General features: G+C 41.7%; 1 protein-coding gene across 1 annotated transcript in view; it reads right to left on the reverse strand.

Annotated features, from left to right (window-relative positions):
* The window catches only part of LOC119488164 (F-box-like/WD repeat-containing protein TBL1XR1), a 61,530-nt gene that overhangs the window by 34,132 nt on the left and 13,971 nt on the right, over window positions 1-13,427 (reverse strand). Inside the window, exon 2 of the mRNA XM_037769525.1 lies at window positions 10,493-10,558. The gene's annotated coding sequence lies outside the window, so the exon portion shown is untranslated. The remainder of the gene's footprint in view (window positions 1-10,492; window positions 10,559-13,427) is intronic.

A 13,427-nucleotide genomic window follows, 5' to 3' on the forward strand; every position in this document is an offset into this window, starting at 1 on the left:
ATTGTGCAGCCCTACAAGCTCGTATGACATGGTTGGATTCCTTAGTTTTAAGATGTCAGTTTCTTCACTCTAGCTTCAAAACTGTGCCTGCTACAATCTAAAAAAATTGCAAGTAGCATTAATGAGTTAAATAAATTAGTGGCGTTAAAACAAATTTGCGTTAATGAGTTATTATCCCGTTAAGTTTCACCAGTCCTACAAAATACAAAAATATCAATATGGATATTAACATATCCTCTATCTATCTATCTATTTATTAGGGATGCCAGTTAAAGCTGCAGTAGGCAGTATATTTTTGGCATCATTGGGCAACAATTCCATAATAACCTTTCAGCATATTGTAATTCAAGTGTTCTGAGAGATAACTAGACTTCTGCTCCTCCTCATGGCTCTGTTTTCAGGCTTTAGAAAATCTAGCCCGTGATGGGAGACTTTGACCAATCACAGATCATTTCAGAGAGAGAGAGCGTTCCTATTGGCTGTGCTCCGGTCATGTGACCAGAACTTGGCGTTCCTTCAACAGATTTCACAATGGCGGCGGCGTCACAAACTTTCTCATTTTACAGCTAAACCGTGCACAAGATGATTCTGAAAACATCTGAGGAGAGAAATAGGCATTACAGTAACAGAATATTGATTCATATTTGATCAGCGCGGCCTAGTTTGACCGTTTGGTCGGAGTTCGCGAGTGATTGACAGCCGGGTCTCAGACAGCAGACCTCAGATCAGCTCTTAGTGCTTGTTTTCCTCTGGTCTGTGTAATCTTGCAGATGCCGCTAGGAGCACCGGAGGACACAGAGGAACATGCTTTTTTTCAGGTTACCTGTTTCATGTACTACTGTCAGGATACAGCGACCGTTTTATAAAAAAATACTTTTTTTAATCATATCTGCTCCAATCTTGCCTACTACAGCTTTAAGTTTCACAGTCCTAGAGAATACAAAAATATCAATATGGATATTAACACATCCTCTATCCATCTATCTCTCCATCTATTAGGGATGCCAGTTAACCAGCTCAAAGGTAGACAAGATCAATACACTGTAATACAACCTGCTTATAACTTATTATAGGCATAAATCACCCAATAAATGTACAATTGTGTCACTCAAATTTAAAGTAACCGCATCCACACTACACCAACATGAACCGTGTCTGCACAGCCTGCGTAGCAAAAGCAGCAGCAGCAGCAGCTTCAGTCCTGCATCTGTATCTACACAGGATGCGTTCGGGCACAGTACTGAGTGTAGCAGCGTGTATAGTAATCTTCCAAAGTGTCTTTTTTTGATTCTACAACTGGGATTTTAATTCTACACATATTAGATTTAAATATCTTGAGTGAGATTATTACAACCTGCTGCCCGTTCAAACTCCTCAAACAAAAGGAAACCGCACAAAGTAATTCATTCACGGAGTAAATATGTAGAGCGGGCAGGAATTGATTTGAATCAAACGCAACAGCAGCTTTGATCAATACACTTAAAACAAGATGGGAGGGTGAGTATATGCCTGCTGTTGTGTTTTGGCTGAAATGAAAACCTGCAGACTGTTGAGTCACAGATCACTGAGACCCTCTGCTCAAATCCCATCTGACAGCAGCAGCGATGCCCGGGGAGGACCTCAGGTTTGTAAACAGAAAGCTGTAGGTTCCCTCCACCGCCATCCTCACTGCAGTGGCACTGTGGAGCCGCTATCTGCAGTGAGGATCCTCTGTGTTGACAGTGTGGGGGTAAAACAGAAGGGGGGATGGGAGAGGAGAAGGGAATCTCCATCTCTGCATTTCTTCCCTCCTCTCTCTCTCTCTCTCTCTCTCTCTCTCTCTCTCTCTCTCTCTCTCTCTCTCTCTCTCTCTCTCTCTCTCTCTCTCTCTCTCTCTCTCTCTCTCTCTCTCTCTCTCTCTCTCTCTCTCTCTCTCTCTCTCTCTCTCTCTCTCTCTCTCTCTCTCTCTCTCTCTCCCTCTCCCTCCCTTTGTGACTGCTGCCAGTGGCAAACTGTTCTGTATACAGTAAATGTTAAATCAACGACAGGAAGGGAGGGAGAGACCCACAAAGACTATTAATCAAAAGCAACAGAAAATCAGGACACAACAATCAAATACATGCAACATATAACCTATTTCCTAATGGAGGCGTGTTACTGAGGAAGCAATACTAAATTCATATTGATGAGAGTGTCCCTCAATATAAAATCACTAAATAAATCATAATTTGCCTTTGGTTATCAACTGTATTATATACGGTACATAATACATTAACCCAAACATGAAACATCCAATCAAAGGCTTTAGCTCACCAAAAGAGGCGTTATTAAGGGTGTGTTCTTTAAACTAAAATGTGTTATACAGGTAGCAAACTCCTTTAAATTCAAAGCAAAAATAAACATACATTCTGTGTTTGTCACACCACAGAAAAAATGTGTTACTAACCACCCAGTCAAATTTGAATGATAAAAAAGAAATCGTCGAGTATATAAAATTAGCTTTCAAAATCATGTAAAAATCATCAGTATTCTCTGCTCTGAGACGCTGAGGGGGCGTGTCGCTGGAGGCGCTGAAACATGAAAACCTCTCTTAATACATCCGTGGCTGAAACCACACCCACAAGCGGGGGAAGGTGCAGCCTGTCAGGATTCCCTCAGTAGCGGCGAGCGAAGAGGGAAGAGCCCAGCGCCGAATCGCCATTGGCGGATTGGGGAAATGTGGCGTACAGAAGACCGCTTGTCCGGTATCAGTCGGGGGCCCGAGTCCTTCTGATCGAGACGCAGCAAGGTGGACGGTGTGAGGCCGATAACGGCCCCCGTCACGCAGTCTGCCCTTGGGATTCAACTCGGCGGGTTAGGGACGGCCGTTCAGTGTAGAAGGATCTACTCGCGGGACCTCTCCCCGGCGCTGGCTGGCCCCCACCAGGCGCATTTCATTCTTCATTCTTTTTTCATTTCTATTTTATTTCAGCTTGGAAAGGCTCGGGGAGAGGATGGAGCTTTACAGCGCCCCCCGCCCGGACCTCGCTGCTTCCCGGGGCCTTGGACAAAGTTGTGACTTTTGTGGTCCTGGTAGTCTCGAAGACATTCATGGTCCTGGTACTCCATACTCTGACACTTTTTTTTTTTAAAGATTATTAATTTTTTTACAAGTTTACAGAAAAAGAATAAATATACATAAGACATGGGATGGATTACAATCATAAAACTACAATACAATACAAAAACAGTCATGAAAATGCCAACGCCCAACGCGGGGCTCGTACCCACGACCCTGAATATATGAGTATCATGCTCTACCGACTGAACTAGCCGTGATCACCTTTGATAACCTTCTGGGTTTCTATTTTGCCTTTCAAAAAACAGGTTTCTGAAGACGGGTGAGGTCATATTAAGGCATGGTCACGCTGACATTAGCCAGACTGGCTCCAGTGCGTCATCGAGCCATGATTTCCGCCAAAAAAATCCTGAACACAAAACTGGCGAAAAACAGTTTAACGGTCTAACTCCACAATCCAGTACTACGATGTTCACAGTCATTGCGCATGTTTTCAGTCATTATTTTCCAACATTTAGAATGTGTTTAGAAACAAATCTCTGAATTTCCTTTACACGGCCTTTAATGGTATAACTTAAAGTGACTTAATAAGCGCATAGGATGTGTGCTCGACTTTAGCGAGCGTCAATGTGCGCGGTCGAGAGAGAGACAGACAGAAAGAGAGAGAAACGGAAAACACGCACAAGTTTGTTTACTAGAGAGTTTGTGCATCTTTTGGGGTTACGAGACAAGACGGGCTTCCGCCAACGTTAGCGAGAATGCAGTCGACCGAGAGAGGGAGAGAGCGACACACGAGTGACGGACGGTGAGTGTGAAGTTAACGGTGACGTTATAGCTTTGACGTACAGTTTAGGCTGTCGGTTAATAAATGCTACAACTCTCAGGCCAACTTCCTGTATCCTGCCCCGTTAGCCCCAAGGAAATAATTGTTTTAGGTACTTCCAATCCAAACTAATACATACATTAATATAAAAAATACAAAGTTACAGGTTTAATCTATGATACTGTATGACAGCACTGTAAAGTCTTTTTTACTTCCTTTACTGTGCAGTTGTATAAGGTACTAAGGTGAAATTAACTCCAATCTGCAAGTGGCTCTCCCCTCCCCCTCTCTAGGGTTACTGCTCTCTTCTTGGAGAGACAGATTGCGTTGGCAAGCCAAGCTTTGCCTCACAAGGCCTATGTGAGGTCGGCGAGGCTAGCTGTCTGCCGGTTACAGATGGTAGAACGTAGGCCTTCGCCAGCTAGCCTCACTTGATGGGCAGCTAAACCTGCTCCAGGCAGCTTGTGTCCTTGAATGCAGCAGGTCGGTGAGAGCCACTGAATCAACAGCGGTTATCTCACTGTGAGCTGCCGTCGCTCACTTGAAGGATCTCTTTAGAAGGTAAAGTCTGTTTGCTCATATCAGGAACAAGTAACGGTTACTGCTCGCTTTGCTATTCACATAATGGGACTGGATCTCACACTACTACAGCAAAACAGAAGAGGAGCAAAACCATCATGGTACAGGGGTACACTAGTTAACATCAAGCGTGAGATGTGTTTCAGGTCAAACACTCCAATCATTGACATCAAAAAAGACCCAAAAGAACTACAGAACTACAATTAGAAATTTTGATTCTGTCATCAACATGTTAATTAACTCAGACAAAACTCTAAACTGCAGCATGATGGTACAAAATATCATCATGCTGTAAATTATGATGTAATGACATAAACCATTAAAGCATCAGCTGACCTGGAACAATGTCATTATACTTGCTGACACTAATTTTAATATTTTAGATTTGTGGGTGATTTCTGATCGATCCATGAGTGCGACATCTCTTCATACCCAACCGATGCTGACGCATTTAATCTGTATTCAGAGTTTCTACAAGCTTTATACTATGATGACATCCCAGATTAAAAGGGACTGTTTGTAACTTCTTACACGTATAAATCATTGCGGGTCGGTGTCCCATGCGCTCTCACGTGTGGCTACGCTGTTCAGACGAGACTCCAACACAAACTACACGAAAGCACCAAAACCTCAAAGTTGTATCTAGTGAAGCCCGTCTTGAAAAACAGTGTTGGCCGCGGTCGGAGGACGCGGGGGAGACCGTAGCTTTGGTCTCCAGGGCCGGAGTCTCTGCTGTACTCTGCTCCTCTGCCTGCCTGCCTTCACTCGCACACCGCGCTCGTTCTCGCTATTTCGCTCCACTGTCACGTGCATGCGCGCACACTACACACTGCAGAAGAGTTAGTTTAGCTCTGAGAATATCTAGTGAATGTACAGTGGACGTTTGTGCAGAAATAAATGGTTCAGCTCCTCCAGACCAACAGAGGTTTCCCGTGTCTTGTGAAGTGACGGGGCTCCGCAGCGAGAAACGTTATCGTCTCCGACCAAAACTCCTGTGTCTCCCCTGTTCCCTCCGGCCGCGGTCGGGAGGCTGAGGCAGGAAAAGCCAACACTAGGATCAGCATTGATTCATGGAGAGACCTTCATCTGGTCAGCTAACATTACTGCCAAGCAGCTGAAATATAGAGTGATATTGTGGTTTTAGCTGACGTGTGTCGCCTCACTGTTTTGAGCGATGCTCGTTCATGTCTATGTAGAGCGAGCACAAGCGCGAGCCCGACACTGACTTTCATTCACTTAATGGCCACAGATGTCACTGTTAACAAGCATTTCTGATTCTTACAAACAGTCCCTTTAAAGCCTTGTTTTCACTTATTTAGTTGGGTTTTTTCATACTTTATTAGGGCCCGAGCACCAACAACGTCAGTCTGAGTTCGCCATTATACAACAAGCTGTTGTAACTCAACTGTACTTGGTCAAATTCATTCACATGTCAATATTGAGTTATAATAACTGCGTTAGCTACTGGCCACAAGGAGTAGGCCTTGTGTGACAAACGTCATTCGCGTTGTTGTTGTTGTTGTTGTTGTTGTTGTTGTTGTTGTTGTCTACACTTAAACATGAAGTGGTACACAATTTATAATAGGTCAGTTCCTGCAGTGTGCATTATACGCAGGAAATAAAGTCTATTTCGTGCGTGCGGTGTCCGATGCTCACTGAAATGTACGGCTGCGTCGACCGGCGTGACACCAGTTTGGACTGGATTGCCCTGTCTCTACAAAGTCTCCTTATTGCTGTTGCCATATCCAGTGGTTCATTCCCTTATCTTGTTGTTGACACGTCAACATCGTCCATTTCTCTGGACATCGCTCCTCTTGTGATGTTATCCTGCGGGTTAACCATATTGTTGAGAGTGGCTTTATGGTAAGCTGATAATCCACAGACCCTTACCTAAGACCCTGGTGAGCATCTATTTCCAGTAACAGACTGAGGAAGCCGAGTTAGTGAGACAGACTAACAGGATGAGCCCATTTATTGACAGCTGGGGGGTATTAGGTGACCTCGGGTAGGCTGGAGTCTCAGGGTAGAATAAGATCTGGTAAACACCATTACCTGTGTAAGCACACAATGACCTGCCAGTACACCACACAACTCGTATACAGAGGAAAACAAAATATGGCTTACTTAAAGCATTCAGTCTGTCCAATATGTCAATTAATGTCAATTAATCTGCCCTTCTCAAAGCCACCAGACTCCATTGACAGAAACAATAATTTTACCTTCGCTGATCATTGTAAAACACACTTCATTCAAACTGGACAGAAACAAAATAAAACTCACCAAAACCGTCTTTGTTAGTCTTTCTACTGTTCCAGTAATAACCAACTCTGGTTTGAGAGTTTGAAGGAGATACTGAATAAGTAACAGATATCAAAAAGAAGGAACCACCGTAACATTTTCTGTTTACCAACCCTGTTTTCCGGCGCATTTAAAAAAAAAAACTGCAAATACGCACTAATTTTGGTGGAAAAGTGGTATTAGTATGAAATTGATCCAGACTGATAATATTAGTTTAAAGGGGACATATCGTGCTCATTTTCAGGTTCATGTTTGTATTTTGGGTTTCTACTAGAACATGTTTACGTGCTTTAATGTTAAAAAAAACATTATGTTTCTCATACTGTCTGTCTGAATATACCAGTATTGACGCTCTGTCTGAAACGCTCCGTTTTAGCGCATTTCAACGGAATTGCAACGGAATTGCGTTGCTAGGAAACAGCTTGGGTCTATGTTTACTTCCTGTCAGCTGATGTCATTCACATCCACTGCAACAGGAAATAAACTGGGACACATTTAGTATGTTTATGTTTAAAACTGTGAAATGGTCTATATATTGTAGATTTGTGACATCACAAATGGACAGAAATCCTAACGGCTTGTTTCAAACGCACAGTTTCTGAATACGGGCCGTGTGTGTTTCTCCATGGATTGAGTGTTTTGATACTTTCACAGTATTTATATACCACTCAAACCTGCTTTATAATATAAAAGACATGAAAATCTCACTTTTTACAATATGGGACCTTTAAAGGCCCAAACCCACCAGACAGTAGCACCGCAAAATGTATCCACATATCTTCATGAATTATGGGGTGCTAGAGGGTGATGTAGAGACAACAAGCAGGGTTAGTCATTTGTACCTGCATTTGTATCCTATATCATAACTGTCTGCAAACCATGCAAATGTCAGTTAGTCATCAAAATCAAATTTGGCTATGAATTTATTAAAATATTTAAATTAAAATATGAATGATGCAATTCATACGAGAGCCTGACCATCAGATAACCAGATAACCATCACGCAGCCGGTGTGAACACCCGACGCGTGAGTCACGCAGCCGATGTGAACACCCGACGCGCGATGCAGACACAAAAATGGTTTCGCCAGAGTCCAACATCAGAACTGTGTCCATAGCAACGTTCTGCTATAAAGAACATAACAGACCGTAGAACGCCATGATTGACCAATCAGAACTGAGTATTCAACAAAGCCGTGTAACAAGGACAATTAAACACTCTAGATCACTGCTTCACGCCATTTAGAAACGGTTACAGAGCGGAATCACTACTTGTATTCGGGAAGAGCGACCAAGCAGCCTTCTTACTGAGGTCAAAGTATATAAACAAGCTACGACACATTGCTCTCAGTGACGCAAGAGGTCAAGAAAATGGTCGCTTATTTTTTCTTTCTCGTTTCTCTCTTCTTCATGAGCACCTGACTTTTGACAACTGGACATTTTTGTTTATCTATAGTTATTAATAATTATTTAATTCCCTGTGAAGTTTACCATGTCAGTGCACTTTGGACAATAAAGCTTATTTTTAAACTGTAAAATATCCTGCCTCCATTACATATCATTATATCATTACATATCACAATAGAACATTATTTCCTGTGCTGTATGCAAAAATGACTTGATTCTTGATTTCTCGTGCTGACTGTTGTTGAAATGAGAACTATGCACCAGTGCTGATAGGCTATTTTATGTAAACAACACACCAGATGACTAAGAACTACAGTGCAGAGTTATAGCATCATGAATGAAATAAAGCGGCAGAGTGAGGGCTCTGCAGTGAGGAAAACAAAGCCTTCCAATAAGCCTGACCTGACATTAACACAGCTAGTTGCCAGAATGGGGTGGGAGCTTTCACAGCAAAGCATCCTGGTTCAACCAGAGAACCAAATGAACAATGTCACCAAGTCAGGCAGAAAGTCCTTGGCTATCCGAGCGTGAATAAACACGACCGTCACCATGGGGACGGATAGCTTCTGTGGTTTCCTATCCTGCATTGTACATTGTGCACTGCTGGGTAGAGTTCACAGGAAGTCTGCTGGATTCTGTAACAGTTCAAAACAGGAAGAGTGCACGGTTTCTTTTTAACGGAAATCAAACTTTCTGGCAATCATGGATGGTTACGAGAGCAAAAAATAAGCTCACTTCCAACATGTTTATTCTCCTCAGTAAAATAAGACACCGGGGAGAGGAAGGGATACAGGAAGCAGCAGGGTTTAGGGGAAATGTGGTCCAAATGGGGGGAAGCAGCAACGGCACTTGTGTAATCCAACCTTGATCTGACCCAACTACAGAGCATACTCTACAAATTTGAGCTCCCTTACCCAGGAGCACTCGACATACTGGGATGAGCAAAAATCAACCGTTGCTAGCAGCTAGCTGGAGAATGAATCAGGGTCTGACTGGAGTAGCGGTGAAGTACGTTGCCTTCTTGATATTTGGTCAGACCTTGTTCCTTCCTATGTTTACGTTCTCTCTCCTGACCCACACATTTAACCAATGAGCGACATATCTTTGAGTAAAAAAAAAAGAAAGGAGAAACCGAACCAACAGGAAAACAACATGTTTACCAATTCATCCAAAACATCAAATATAATAATATAATAATAATAATAATATATAATAATATATAGTATAAATATAATTTATATTTATTTTAGACTGAGAAAGGTTAAGAAACGAGTGGTAATTTGTAAATAATAGTAATAATCCACATTAAAACTCAGTACTTTATTCATCCATGGAGCTCTCCAAGTCACTGCATGTTCTACAACACTGTCTGGCACATATTTCAGAATAAAAGCCTCGTGTTAAAAAATGAAGGAATCTGTCCACAGAAAAAACGCTTGAGGGCTTATATTTTGAAATTAAAGCAGGAAGTGTTGATTTAAAAATAAGTTTACTTTTTTTCATCTCTGTAACATATTCTACAGATAAACATCGAAACTGTAGTTATCTTGCTGGTATGATGTTAATATACAGTCAATAAATCACTTTCACTGTCTGGTGTTGAGAAACGTGTGCGGCACGCGTCAAAAATAAGCGAGACCTCTATTCTCTAGAAGAGACGCAGCTGAGACGCGCGTGTGACGTGCTTGTGACGTACGTGAGACGTGTGTCTCACACTGGCAGTGTGGCTGCTCTAACCTGTTAACACAGACGCCGAAATAAAAAAACAACAGGTAACGCAGCTGCCACGCGCTCCTGACGTTCCCAGTGTGTCCCGTACTTTAGTCAACAACGTGTTCCTTTTCCCTATGGATCTCGGTAAAACATCAGTACTGAACTGCATTAGATTGTAGAGGTGTTCAAGATCCTGAGAACCACCCATGTGCATTCTTGTATAGGATTTTTATTAATCTATACATGATATAGGCCAATAGAAAACCTATAATTTGCAAGCCAGCAACTCGAAAAAAGTGAGAAAGTAGCCACTCCTACATAACACATAATACAAGCAATTAAAAATACAAATGCATTCTGCAAGATACGATTTCATGGGGAATATCACCAAGGGTATACGTTTTGTAAAAGGGAGATTTTCTGGCAAATGAACAAACTTTAGTAACAAACACCAAGCAACATGAACCAACATCAGTTAGGAACAGGTTATTCAAAAGCCATTATTGTGAAAGGACAAACTACAAAATCAAAAGTGCCTTGCAAGTTATTATAGGTCTTTCCCATTTTATGTCTAGGCTCAGAAAACTAACTCTCCATGACCTGTGATGTGAATAGGAAGGTGGAAATTTTACTCACCACAGTAGTTAGTCTGTATGCTCCACCAGTATGTTCAGTCGGGGGCTTGTACCATGGGCTCAGAACCTGCAGCAACAAGAGGTAGAAGACTCAGTTAAAGGCTTTTGAATTAAATGAATGAAATGTTTTGGAAATCGGCGGTACTGTTGCATCCAAAGTCAAAGGTCACATCACATACATAAACTAGAATCACCGGCTCGCGGCTGTATTCCTCCGCCAACCAGTCAAGTTGCAGTTTACATCCACGTCTGCACAAAATGTCATCAGTTCATCATTTTAATCCATAGACCATATATAAAGATGGATGACATGACAGCTCCCCAAAAAGTGAAGCCAAAACATCCGGATCACCCCCTGGCAGCTGGCTGCAGTATAGGTCATAAATTCCGCTCCCCCTGTGTTTACGGATGGGACATGGGCCAAACTAAAAAGCCAAAGCACGTCAAATATTATTTTCCCTAAGATGAATTCTGTCATTTTTGGGAGTTCTTATCACGCTGGTGTATGTTCCAAGTGTTCATTTTGGTTTTAATTAGTTATTTGACGCTTTAAAAATGGGGTGAGACATCATGATTGACAGCTGTGATTGACAACTGTGATTGACAGCTGCTCTGAGTGAAGAAGTCACAGAGTCGGAAGCTCGGGAATTGTACGACAAAGATGTAACTTTTCCATAACCGTCATGAGTCTTTGTGCCAAATTTGAAGAAATTCCCTCCATGCGTTTCCGAGATGTCATGTTCACGAGAATGGGACGGACGGCCAACCCGAAAACATAAAAAACAGCTTTCATATTCTCAAATTTGACCCAAACACAATCCAAGTTAAAAGAGTTTCTATGCTAAGTGAATACAAGGCAAAAGTAAGCACGGCTCACAAACCCCTGCTCACTGCTTAACCCCTGCTAAAGTAGAGCCAAAGGGTTTGCCCTTTTGGAAACATTTCTGAAATGTTGGGCACCCTGGACTTCTAACCCACAAAAGGCACAACTAGAACACACTGTCAACCATCATACAAATTTGAAGTTCCTAAGTTAAATAGTTTCCGAGTTCTGCTCCGGAAACGGTATTGAAGTCGAAAACGCGCTACATACCCCCAACTACGTTGCCGCGGGGGTATAACAAGATTATTCAACGCATAAACCATTTCTCACATATCTCCAAAGGCAACTGGAAGGTTCATTTGTAATAGTAAACACATTTTAAACTTGAATTATTTCTCATTTCACTGGACTTTATTGGAAGGAGCTTTTTATAACATGAAAATTGAATGAGGAAATGTAATGGCTACACAAACTGATGTATGTACAATAAAAATCTATAATTTCTCTCAATTTTGGTATATTTGTCTTCACAAGGCCAAATGTTGCAGGGTCTTTTGGCTATATCCTTTAGAGGTCTCTAGTGGTGCTATAGGGCAATGTTTTTATGATGGGGTTCCTCAGGCCTGGACCCTCATAATGCCTGTGCAATTTGGGGTGGATTGGATTATGTACATTGGAGTTACAACAACTTCCTCTATCATGGCAAATTGCACAAAATGGCAAGGCAAGGTTGTTGCGTGAAAACTTAAGATTTTATCACTTTTCATTATAACGGTCTTTAGATTGTCCTGGTCAAATTTGAAGTCGATCTGAGTAAATTTGTAGTCTTCCTGTTGGATTTATGGTATACTTCCAAGAGGCTTTTTTGTACGTCTCCACATGTTACATCTGCATACCAAATTGCATTTGTCTATGTCAAATGTAAAGGTGGGGAATTTGATTTTGAAAACTGTTAGGGGGCACTATCAAACCAATTTTCCCAAGCCCAAGACCCACTTCAGATACACGTGTAAAGTTTTAAGAGTTTTGGAGCATTCCAAGCCCATTAAAACAGCAGCTTCCTGTTTCATAGCAAATAATGCGTCGCCATGGTAATGCCACCATTGGGCACCTGGCACTTTCATGCTCGGGCCCTCAAAAACGCCTTCACAGTCCCTGACACTAACACTGATCTTCATCCTGCTACAAATTTGAAACAAACAGTGCCATTCCTTGCTGTAAGAGTTAACATTCTCAGGCATACATTTAGATTGATTAGCTAACAATACACAAGGTAAGAAGCCAAACTTTAATTTTACTGTCTGTATTTTTCAAGGCATCAGATAGTCAGTGACTAAAAGCTACAACTCCTCAAGACCCAAGCCAAGTTCCCGTGTGCCACCTGCTGAATAAAATTAGGTGGGTTAGGCCCAAAAGTGGGATTACTTTTAAGGTGGACCAGTTATTCTCATTTTAGTTTGTCACTAAAATGGGAATATCGCTCCTCCATGCTGTCACATACCATCGTATACCATCGTATACTGTATACCCCGGTGAAAAATCAGGAAGGCATGAAAATAGATATCGCCCAAGCCTAACACTAGCCTACCTCGCTGTTATATACTGTATGTGCAGTTGAGTGTCATTACAGTTTTTACTATATACCGCGGTGACACATACTGATGGTGACAACGCTGCAGCTGGTGCACCGCTGCATGCGACGCACTAATCATGTCGGTTAACGAGGGTTGGTTATCAGTTAAAAAAAAATTCAAAATCAGCATCCCTACCTCAAAGCATGTCTACTGTCTACTTCAACAAAGTAAAAAAAAATTATGAGACTAGCTTTGGAAAACAATATGTATTATTACTTCCAGTATTTTCTTGGATTAGCAACACTACTTTAAATCAGAGTACATAAAAAAGGTGTTTTAAAGACCAACAATAACTTATTATAACAGAGCTCTATTCTTCTGTATTGAAAATCTATTTATATTGCAACATCACACCAATGTTATCAAATTGAAATGTAATTTTTACAAGTCTATACACTCCCATTGGCTAAGACCAGTATCATCCTCAGATTTCAGTTAAATCAACCAAAAAAACAACATTGCAATGGGCCTCGCAGCCA

This window comes from Sebastes umbrosus, chromosome 5, assembly GCF_015220745.1.
Source record: "Sebastes umbrosus isolate fSebUmb1 chromosome 5, fSebUmb1.pri, whole genome shotgun sequence".
Classification (NCBI taxonomy): Eukaryota; Metazoa; Chordata; class Actinopteri; order Perciformes; family Sebastidae; genus Sebastes; species Sebastes umbrosus.